A 10,724-nucleotide genomic window follows, 5' to 3' on the forward strand; every position below is an offset into this window, starting at 1 on the left:
GTTTTAACATAATTTTATAAACCCTGATTTGTGTGTGTGTGTGTGTGTGTGTGTGTGTGTGTGTGTGTGTGTGTTTTGTTGTTGCTATACTTATTACATAAACTTAGCGCGTGAACATTTAATTTAAGTTACTTTAATTAAATATTATTTTATTTTAACTTATCTAATCAATCTCACAAGAAAAAAAAGGGAAATTGTGCTTTTAAAAAATATAGGACATTTGTTGAAAGTGCCTATTGGAGATTTTAGTTAGCTCGTTTGTTTCTCCTTAAAGGGATAGTTCACCCAAAAATGAAATTCTGTCATCATTTACTCACCCTCAAGTTGTTCCAAACCTGTATGAGTTTCTTTCTTCTGCTGAACACAAAAGAAGATATTTTGAAGAATGTTGGAAACCAAACAGTTAATGGACCCCATTGACTTCCATAGTATTTATTTCCTACAATGGGGTCCGTCAACTTTTTGGCTACAGACATTCTTTAAAATATCTTCGTTTGTGTTCAGCAGAAGGAGGAAATACATACAGGTTTGGAACAACTTGACAGAATTTTCATTTTTGTGTGAATTACCCCTTTAAATACCTTTGGAAATATATAAAGACACAAATGAGACACTTTTTTTCACATATAACAATATGGTACATGTCCAGACATGGTAGTTGTATATGTCCAAAAATAGTGAAGGTGTTATGATACTTTTTTGTAAGTAAAGTGCATGGTATCTATTCATATGGTTCTCCAAGATACTTCAAAGACTACCACCATGATATTACACCATGTTACATGTCCAAAAAACATGTTATTTCTTTAAAAGTATTCTTTGTTACTGCGTTTGTGTATTATAAGATCGTACTATAAGAAGAAAAGTTTTGAAACGATTGTAATTGCGCGTTCATTCCTGTAGATGGCAGTGTGCAACAAGTGTGCACAGGCAGTTGTCTATGTCCAGTGAGCCCTAAGTAGTCAATACAATTAGACCGTGAATGAACAACACTCTTGAGCAATGTCTAATAATAAGTGTTATGCGATTTGCATGGATAAATGTAAGTGCGGGTTTTGTGGATCATGTTTATTAATGCAACAGTAGAGAAAGGAGATTTATTAAAACCATGTGCAGGATTATCACACATCTCATAGACCTTTATGGGCAAGAAAAGATACAGAAAGTTTGAAAGATATGCCTGCGGCAGTCTTGACCAGAAAAGCTTTCAAGGACCTTTAATAGTTATTAACATTAATTGGAGAGTTTTATAAAAATAATAAAGGCAGCCATATTCACTTTCAATATATGCAGAGCAGTTTAACACAATCACCACCATTTTTGAACATGGAGCATACTTACTCATTTGTGTTTATACAGTACATTTATTTTTGTAGGATTGTGTTGCATGTAAGCTGAAAAGTCTTGTCGTGGAGAAGCAATAGGAAGATGTGTATGTGTTAGAGAAAGACATAATAGAGTGTGTACAAATGAACAAACATTTTACAGTAAGCTTACATGTAACACATTTCTTCAAAAAGAAAATGTACTGTATAAATACAAATGTTCATTTTGTGTACTACATTATTGACTTTTCCGAGTCAATTTATACCTACTGTCTGAATCTGCATTTACAGTAAACGGCTCCGTGTGATCCTCAAGAGCATTTTGTATAGAGTAGCAAGCAGTTAGTGTCAACAGAAAAGAAAAAAAACATGACATTTGTATATACCAAATATTTCCATGGTGAAAAAACATCTAAACATTTACATTTTGACCACTGTGGCTCACACAATGACAAAAACACTTTTCATTTTGGTGGCATTGGCCAATTTACTGACACAATAACTAGGTTTTGAAGCATGAATTATATGTTGTGGGTGAATCACTACATTTTGCAGACATGCTAGTTCTGATGTTCCAGCAAACAGTTGTGACAATTGACCTATCGGTAAGCCCCGCCCCCCTTAGTTACTGTTGCTAACTGTCTTACAATGACAGCTGTCAGTGTGAAACCCTTATCCCAAGATGTTTTTGGACACAGAATGTATAGTGTACCCCGTCCGATTGATGGCCAAACTTTACTGATGGTTTATGAAGTTTATTATATAGTTTTTCACAGCATAAGAAGTGCACATTAACGTCTCATTCACAAACTCTCTCTCTCTGTTGCATTATCATTAACATACACAGCAAATTATACAAAAACACTCACAGTAAACAAACTTACAGACCGTATTTTCGGGGGTGCTAATAAACTGTCAACTTTGTATCTGCAAAACAACTCGGATAAACTGCTAACGTTAGCTCTCCCTTTCACTACCCGTAGACTATAATACCCATCAAAAGAAGAGTCATCCTGACATTAAACATATCTAAACTAGCAGAAATATAAAAAATATATACAAAAACAAGTTAGACGATAAACCACAATAAAATCTGTGACATGTAGACCTTCGTTTATGTGTTTTTGACCAACACTGTTAACGTTGCATGACGTGAGAACAGTTAGGTATTTCGGTTTGTATGTTAGCAGGGACTTTAATCGTAACTTAATGAGAGTATGACAACCAGAAAATCCTCTCAGGATGCCTGGAATCAGTGTTACAGTACCACATCGTTTTACCATTTTTGTAGCATAAACACCATCAAACTGATGAGAGCTTCGGATTTTCCAATGTTTCTCTATGGCGCTGAAACCTAAAGATGTTCGAGTTCCGGTCGCCGTGCAACTGATACTCAACGGCCATTGGCTCACAAGCCTCACATGCATTCGAGGGCCGGGGTTTACCGATAGGTCAATTAAACTTACAGTTTAGAGAATGTTAAAACTGTATTTGATCAAATTGAGTTGGACCAACTCAATTACATTTAATTGCATGAATTAGTTTTTTTATGAGTTGGAGATACACATATTTATTGGAAGGAAATCCTGCCCTAAATTAAATTGAGTTTGTCCAATGAGTGTACTAGTGTAGAATGACATGAAGGTGAGTAGCCTAAATCCTGACACATTTTTGTCTGAACTGTTCCTTTAAACGTATTCTTTGGAGCATCAACTACAAGGCCATCAATTTTTAATTCAGGCCTTTCTCTGTGTCCCCAGAACCCAGAAACCATCCCAACAAATGTGACTGTCCCCACCTGCGTTTGTAATATGGGGCCATATCTCAAAAAGCCAAGCAGCAAAAGGTTCCTAAATTGGCCACCTTGGCAAGATAAGCCTGCGGAAAATTGAGCGTGTCCCACAGGACAGGAACGAGGCTGCAGAGAGCGGCCTCAATCAGGTACAGCAAACAAGCGCTTTCAGAGACCGGGCATTGGAATTTTTATACAGCTTTATCTGTGATTGTTTGGAAAATAATAGAATTTTGATTCCTACTGACACTTACAATTTAGCCAAGGCCGTAAGCCCTGATAACACAATCGATTTCAATTGATACAGCCGGGTTTCTGTCGTGGAATGAAAGTATACCTCAGATTAGACATTATAAAACATACTACAATGAATATATCATGTATTTCAGGGCCAGCAGGAATGTCATGTTATATCTCGACGTGCTTTAAAATGATTTCGCTTAACGGACATGTTTCAGTTCTCATTCTTCTCTTCTCGCTGGCTACAGTGTAATCCAAAATGAAAAGGCAGAATATACAGGGGTCATTCAGCAGCTAGATATTTAAAGATTTAATTAAATCTTGCAAAACACAGCTTCACATCAAGCACAAACCTGGAAAAGAGAGTAAGGTCTATGTTAAAGATGAGAGCATATAAAGTGTCATCCTAAACCTCTGGTAGATAGTTTTAATTACAGTTTGTATTACAATAAAGCTCTATAGCTCTGACTCCATTAAAAGGTAGAATACACTGTATATCTGCGTCTGACCCATGATCCTCTGGGGTAAGTCTAAATAGACGCTTTATCCTTGAAATCTCACGAGGCCAGCCTTCAGCTTTGCTTGTATGCTCTTAAATGCTTGGTTAAAATGCTGCCTACAGTCATGGCAAACGATAAAACCTGTCCCCATCAGCTCCCCATGGGCTAAAGTTAAGGGACATCTGAAAGAAAGGCAATGTTTCTCTGAAATGGCGTGATATTAACTCTCCCTTCAATAATAAATAAAGTTAAACATCTTCCTTTTTTGGGTTGCTCTATATAAACCTTTCCCAAAGGGACATTTTTATTGCTCAGAGGTTATTTTTTTCAAAGCTCAGGAGGTTTGTTGGCACTTTCCACGAACAGGGTACAAAATAGGGCATGAAACGCCTGAAAAATGAAGTAATGCTGGTCTTTTTTAACAAATGATTTGAAGTGATTCAGAAAATGTTGTCCTCCAACCTCAGGATGTCAAATAAAATTAAAGCTATTTTTCTATTCTAATATGATTTCTATTCACTTTATACAATATTAGCATTTTAAGTACAGTTTAAAACCATGATTTATGTGTTTTTGTTGCAATAATTATAATATAAATGTTTGATTTTATGTACAATTATATCATATAGATATGTTAAATATTAAAAACAATCAATCCCACGGGAAGAAACATGGGAATTGTGCATTAAATTATAAACCAAAATATACTTTATTTGTGTAAAGTGCATATTTTATTTATGTTTTTCAGTTGTTTCTCCTTAAATTCCCTTGGAAAAATATGATGAGACATTTTTTGACACGAGTATAGACTATAGAGCTGTTATGTACATTGGATTGCATAACAATTTTTTTTTTTTTTTTAGATCTTTGAGAAATGTAATACTAAATTTGTGTTCATATTGAAACCACTAGCTGCATCCAAAATCGCATACTCTCTTGAATAGGTACTTATTTTGAATAAGTAATTGCTTCATGACCACTAAAAAAAACTTGGTGGGGGGAGTGAATAACCAGCGCCCTCCTCCACCCTCAGTACCACGACTGAGGTGAGACCTTTGAGCAAGGCACCAAACCCCCAACTGCTCCCCGGGCGCCGCAGCAATATGGCTGCCCACTGTGTTCACGGTGTGTGTGTGTTCACTACTGTGTGTGTGCACTTGGATGGGTTAAATGCAGAGCACAAATTCCAAGTATTGGCCACACGTCACTTCACTTCACTTCAAAAAGTATGTTATATAGTATGAATGTGTGTAGAGTGAATGTAAGCTGGGCGTACTTCATTTGTATATACATCACAATAGGGAAAAAAGAACAAATCGCAACCTCCGCTTCATGCCGACTTTAAAATAGCGAGTGAATTTTTTATTACTTTCTTTTGTTTTTAACCTCCCTCCGGCATTTTAAGCTAGCGCGAGAAGCACGTATATGACGCAAGTGATGCTGGTAGGTCACGTGATAAGGGAACCATGGCGAATGAAGTAAGCCCAGATTAAATTTAGTCTACACACATTTATACTATATATAATGCTTATTTACTGATAAGTTATTCTAGTCAGAATATGAGTCTGATGCTGCTCCATTATGCTGTGATTATGAGGCATGATTCAACCGAACCAGGAAAGAAAATGCCTCTGCTTTTAATTGGATAGACCTACAACCAATCAGAGCAACGGAGTAAGTGACGTATGTTGAGCGACGCAAGTTGTCAACAGAACTCAACTGCACGCACGCTGGAAGAAGTAGAAGAAGAAGATGAGTGTAAACGATCTTTGCCGGTGTTGTAAAAAAGAATTTAAGGATACACGGAGTACTTACAACACCATCATCATTTTTGAGAGAAATAGTAAAGGTGAAAGCATATACGAACAAGTTCTCTGTTTAGGATTAGAACGAATTCAACCCAAGCGCTCTTTGGTGACGTGGATGATTACGTTACTGTTGATCTGTCCATCATCGTATAAATCCCACCCTGACAATTGGTCCAAACAGCTCTGGTTCGAGCATAGTTGCTCCACAACGGATCAAGTCCAGACCGAACTTCCGCACCTCAAATGTTGTGGCCGGGGCTAAGTTTGGCTGGCATCCAGGCTAGTGATAAGTACTTATTCAAAATACTGTTATACAAATTTTTATTCAAAGTACTGTTGCGGCAAAAATTTACATTGTCATTACTAATGCACTAATACATTACTAATAAGAAACAAACCTTGCCCAATTGTCTTTATAAAGATTTTTTTTTTTTGCAACAGCCATACAATGCCTGCCTCAAGTGTGGACTGGGGACACAAAGAAGCCACAAGCTTCTTATACCCCCAATGTCTAAACACCCCTTCTAAGTAGTTTTCCATGCATGGTAAAAGTGAGAAACACAACACACAAATGGCCCCCCGCTGTCTTAATTTAATTAGTTCTATCCAACACCTTTGGTCCTAGGTCACAACCCAGTCACTGTGTTTGTTAAGCTTACAGAGGATTTCTGACAGTACCTATTCAAGAGAGTATGCGATTTCGGACGCAGTTTATAACTTGAACTTTCAGGGAAAATGTTTTTAAACAAAGACGGAAAGAGTTTTTACCTTTTGACTTCTGTAGATTGTATTTACACTTCAAAATTCTTAAAAGTTGTTTTCATTAGTGAAGATTATCACGATTGAACAAAACGCATAAAAATTATAAGCTTGTGTTATCTTTTATGCAATAATCCAAAAGCCAATGGAAAAATCCTATTGGAAGTGGGGTGATGCTAACTGTAAGGTTGGTCTACAAAATTTCGTCATTCAGTTTGACTTCAGTTTGGTATTTTGGAAAGTCTGAGCACAGTTTAAGACACTGTTGAGATCTCTTCTGATACTCTAGAGGATAAATATCTGAGAAAACAAGGACGTGCCCTTATTCACTTAATATATTCACACTTCTGATGCAAGTATGAATATTTGTAAGATTTGACAGCAGTTGGTTTGATATCAACTATTGCAGCTTTCAAGAGCCTGTATTTGTCATGCCATTATGACACACCATTACCATTTCTCTTGGATACAAATTATATATATATATATATATACTGTATATATTATGTGTTAAAATGTCAGGCTTGGATGCACTGTTGTGAAGGGGTTATTAACCCAGGTAGTTGCTATAGTAACCCTCCCATCTTGGGTGAAGAGTAGTCAGACTGGCTGGTTTGACTTTTGTAAAGCTTTTCTTTCTTTTCACCTTGGAGAAGTAGAAATAAGTCTGATTGGACTACAACATTTCATAGTACCACTATCATGCATGGTGAGCTGTCCTTCAGCATTCATTCAGCTATAGAATCACATGACACAACAGAAGCCTACAGATGTTTCTCCTGCATGACATATTCAGCATATGTGCCGTTGCATGCTCGAAAAGCTACGAAATGCCAATGGAGGTCTATTCAAGTCCACTCTCTTGAAACTCTATTTGATATAAATAAGTCCATTGATGTATGTTGAATTTGTGCTGTTCTTTGCTACAGGGATGTTTCTGAATGTGACATCTCTGTTGCTTCAGATGCCTTTGAAATTAAATAGGAGCAGAGCAGCTAAAGATCTCCTCTTGAGAATGAGTTTGTATAACAAGCGTCATAAACACCATTTTAAAACTCACCACCACAATGCTGAACTGTTGTAGATGATCATCTGGAAGTTGCTTTGTGATTGCTATGATATTTTGAGTGGTTACTAAATTGTTGCTAGCTGGTTTCTAGGGTTCTGGCCCTTGCTTACTAGTCCACGGTAGGGTATTTCTGATCATTTTTCATATTTTCAAATTTTGCTGTGCTTGTTTGTAGGGCTGCACAATTTAGCCAAACATTGTGATTTGCCAAATGCATAAATGTGATATATATCTCATAATAAAAATGATAGTTCTTAATAATTATCATTTTATTATGATCCCTGCTCTTATTAATGAATACAAATATCAAATGAGAAATATGGTTGTATTGTAATATTTCACTGTAAAATAAAAACTATGATGAAAGAAATATAATAATAATTATAATAAAACTGGTTTATAAACGCTTCTGATTGCAAGTTCAAAAGAAGATGGTTTCTATATGTTTATATGTTTCATGTTTTATTATCCAAGCAAAAATTTTAAGTCACATTACTTAGAAAAGTGATGTTTTATATGGCATCTGGCCTGGCTGATATGGTGTGAATTTTGGGTAGATTTTGTCCAGCTATAAAACTGTTAGACATGTGACAGTGGTTCAGATGTGGTCCTGTTAGAAAAGCAATAGTGTGTCAAAGTTTAATATTTGAAAAATACCTCGCCATGAGCATGAGCAATATGCAAACCCGTAAGACTTTAGCTCATCTTCGGAAAACAAATGAAGATCTTTTTGATGAAATCTGAGAGATTTCTGTCCCTCCATTGGGTGCAACGCAACTGACACTTTCAAGGTTCAGAACGGTAGGAAAGACAAGACATCATTAAAGTAATCCATGTGACTCCAGGGGTTTAACCTCAATTTCATGAAGCAATGTGAGTGCTTTGTTTGCACAAATAAAACAGAATTTACCACTTTTTTTTACAAAAATATTGACCTGCAAATCAGTAGGGGGAGCACCAGGATGCATGCGTAAATAAAGAGGTAAATTTTCATGCGTAAATAAATAAAGAGGTAGTTTTTTTTTTCTTCTGAAAACAAAGCACTCACGTCGCTTCATAAAATTGAGGTTAAACCACTGGAGTCACATGGATTACTTTAATGATGTCTTTCCTACTGTTCTGAACCTTGAAAGTGGTAGTTACGTTGCTTCCAAATGGAGGGACAGAAAGCTCTCGGATTTCATCAAAAAGATCTTCATTTGTGTGGCGAAGATGAACGTACCCTTAAGAGTTTTGTTCATCTTATAAGTAATGACAGAATTTTAACTATCCCTTTAATCAGAGTTTTTAAACTGCAGAAAGACGTCAATAAAACAGTTACATTTACCTCAGGAAAGCCATTCAATGACCATAAACTCGATAGTTAGTTATAAAAAAGTACTCTAGAGAGGAATATTTTTCCAAATATATGCACAATATTACATATTCATATTTTTAGTCTTATTAAAAAGTTAATATTACAATTCCCAGACTTAATAAAAACACAGTACCACTCAATTTAACAATGTGGACTGTTGATGACTTCTGAGGAGGAAAGAGAACCTGAAGGATATTCATTAAAAAGACATTTTCAAAAGCTGAAGTGATTTCCTTGTTATATTTATTAATAGTTCAAATAAATACACTGTAAAAAAAAATCAGGTCTCCAATTGAAAATTTTCTAGTGACCGATCACATCTAAAAAAATGTTAGTTGGCCAAATTGAATTTCTGTGAATTAAATTGCATCAATTCACAGAAATTCAATTTGGCCAACTGAAAAATTTAGATGTGATCGGTCACTGTAAAAAAAAAAAATCAGGTCTCCAATTGAAAATGTTCTAGTGACCGATCACATCTAAATTTTTCAGTTGGCCAAATTGAATTTCTGTGGGGAAGACCTAGGACACGCTGGAGGGACTATGTCTTCCGGCTGGCTTGGGAACGCCTCGGTGTCCCCCCGGAAGAGCTGGAGGAAGTGTCTAGGGAGAGGGAAGTCTGGGCATCTCTGCTTAGACTGCTGCCCCCGCGACCCGGCCCCGGATAAAGCGGAAGAAGATGGATGGATGGATGGATGATGCAATTTAATTCACAGAAATTCAATTTGGCCAAGTAACATTTTTTTAGATGTGATCGGTCACTAGAAAATTTTCAATTGGAGACCTGATTTTTTTTTTTACAGTGTAGGTATAAACGCAATATTTTAACTAATTGCAAGAGTGGATTGATCAATCAGGGAAATAATCTATGATTTAATCGTTCCAATAATTGTTCGATTAATCGAGTATCAAATGAATCATATGTTGCAGCCCTAGTGTGAAGTGGATCCTTCAAACCAGTGGGAATAACGCTAGGAAGATGGATGGATGTTGGATGGTGGGAATGCTTATGCATACACGACGGGGGCCTGCAGGGCGTTTGCATACCAATATGAAAGCTTATTATTGGTGTGAGTAAGAGCTGTTGGCAGCATGTGATGGAGTGGCCCTGGTGCGTGCACCGAGGGAGGCTTCTGGCTTGTCGTAACAAACGTTGGCAAGTAATCCATGAGAGTTCTCAAACACATTCTCATTTTCTCCCTCTCTTTCTCTTTGATTATTGTGGCGGAGGAAGTGAAGTGTTGCATGAACGCTCTCTTCCATTAGGCGGTCTCCTGTCGCTGTCTGCCGCGATGACTCTCCGCCTCATCCGTGCACCTGTCTCCTAGTGTCAGCCGGTGTGCCGCTTTCTCGCCGTTCTCCGTGCGGACAGCAGGAAGCCACGCCTGCCGATGTCAACAATGATTAACGACAGCCGGTTCAGTGATGCCCGTCCTCCCCAGGCTGAGATCCGGGTAGAGTAGGCAGCGAGTTTATCAACACCTTAGGCGGCTAAATTGAGCTTGAACGAAGGCTGCCACGATGTTGCATGGCTGGGCTACATGTATTCTAAATAACCACAGGCAAATGTTTTTTACTTATTTGTTATTTGGATTTTTCAAATAAGCTGCAAGTAGAGAGAGCAGACACATGCTTTCGAGATGCCACGTTTAATATACTCTGTTTAAAGGCCAATTCTCACTGCACAGACAAACGCCAACAAACACCAAACAAGTTGGCCGTTGCTTTTAGAATTTTGTTCAGGCGGGTGAAAACAAACCCCATCCAACGCCAACAGACGCCAACAGGGGTAACACACTGATCCGACAAAACCCAACAAATGTGTTTGTCTGTGCAGTGTGAATCGGCCTTAACATGCAGAACTATGTGCTGAG

This window comes from Gobio gobio, assembly GCF_949357685.1.
Source record: "Gobio gobio genome assembly, chromosome: 17".
Classification (NCBI taxonomy): Eukaryota; Metazoa; Chordata; class Actinopteri; order Cypriniformes; family Gobionidae; genus Gobio; species Gobio gobio.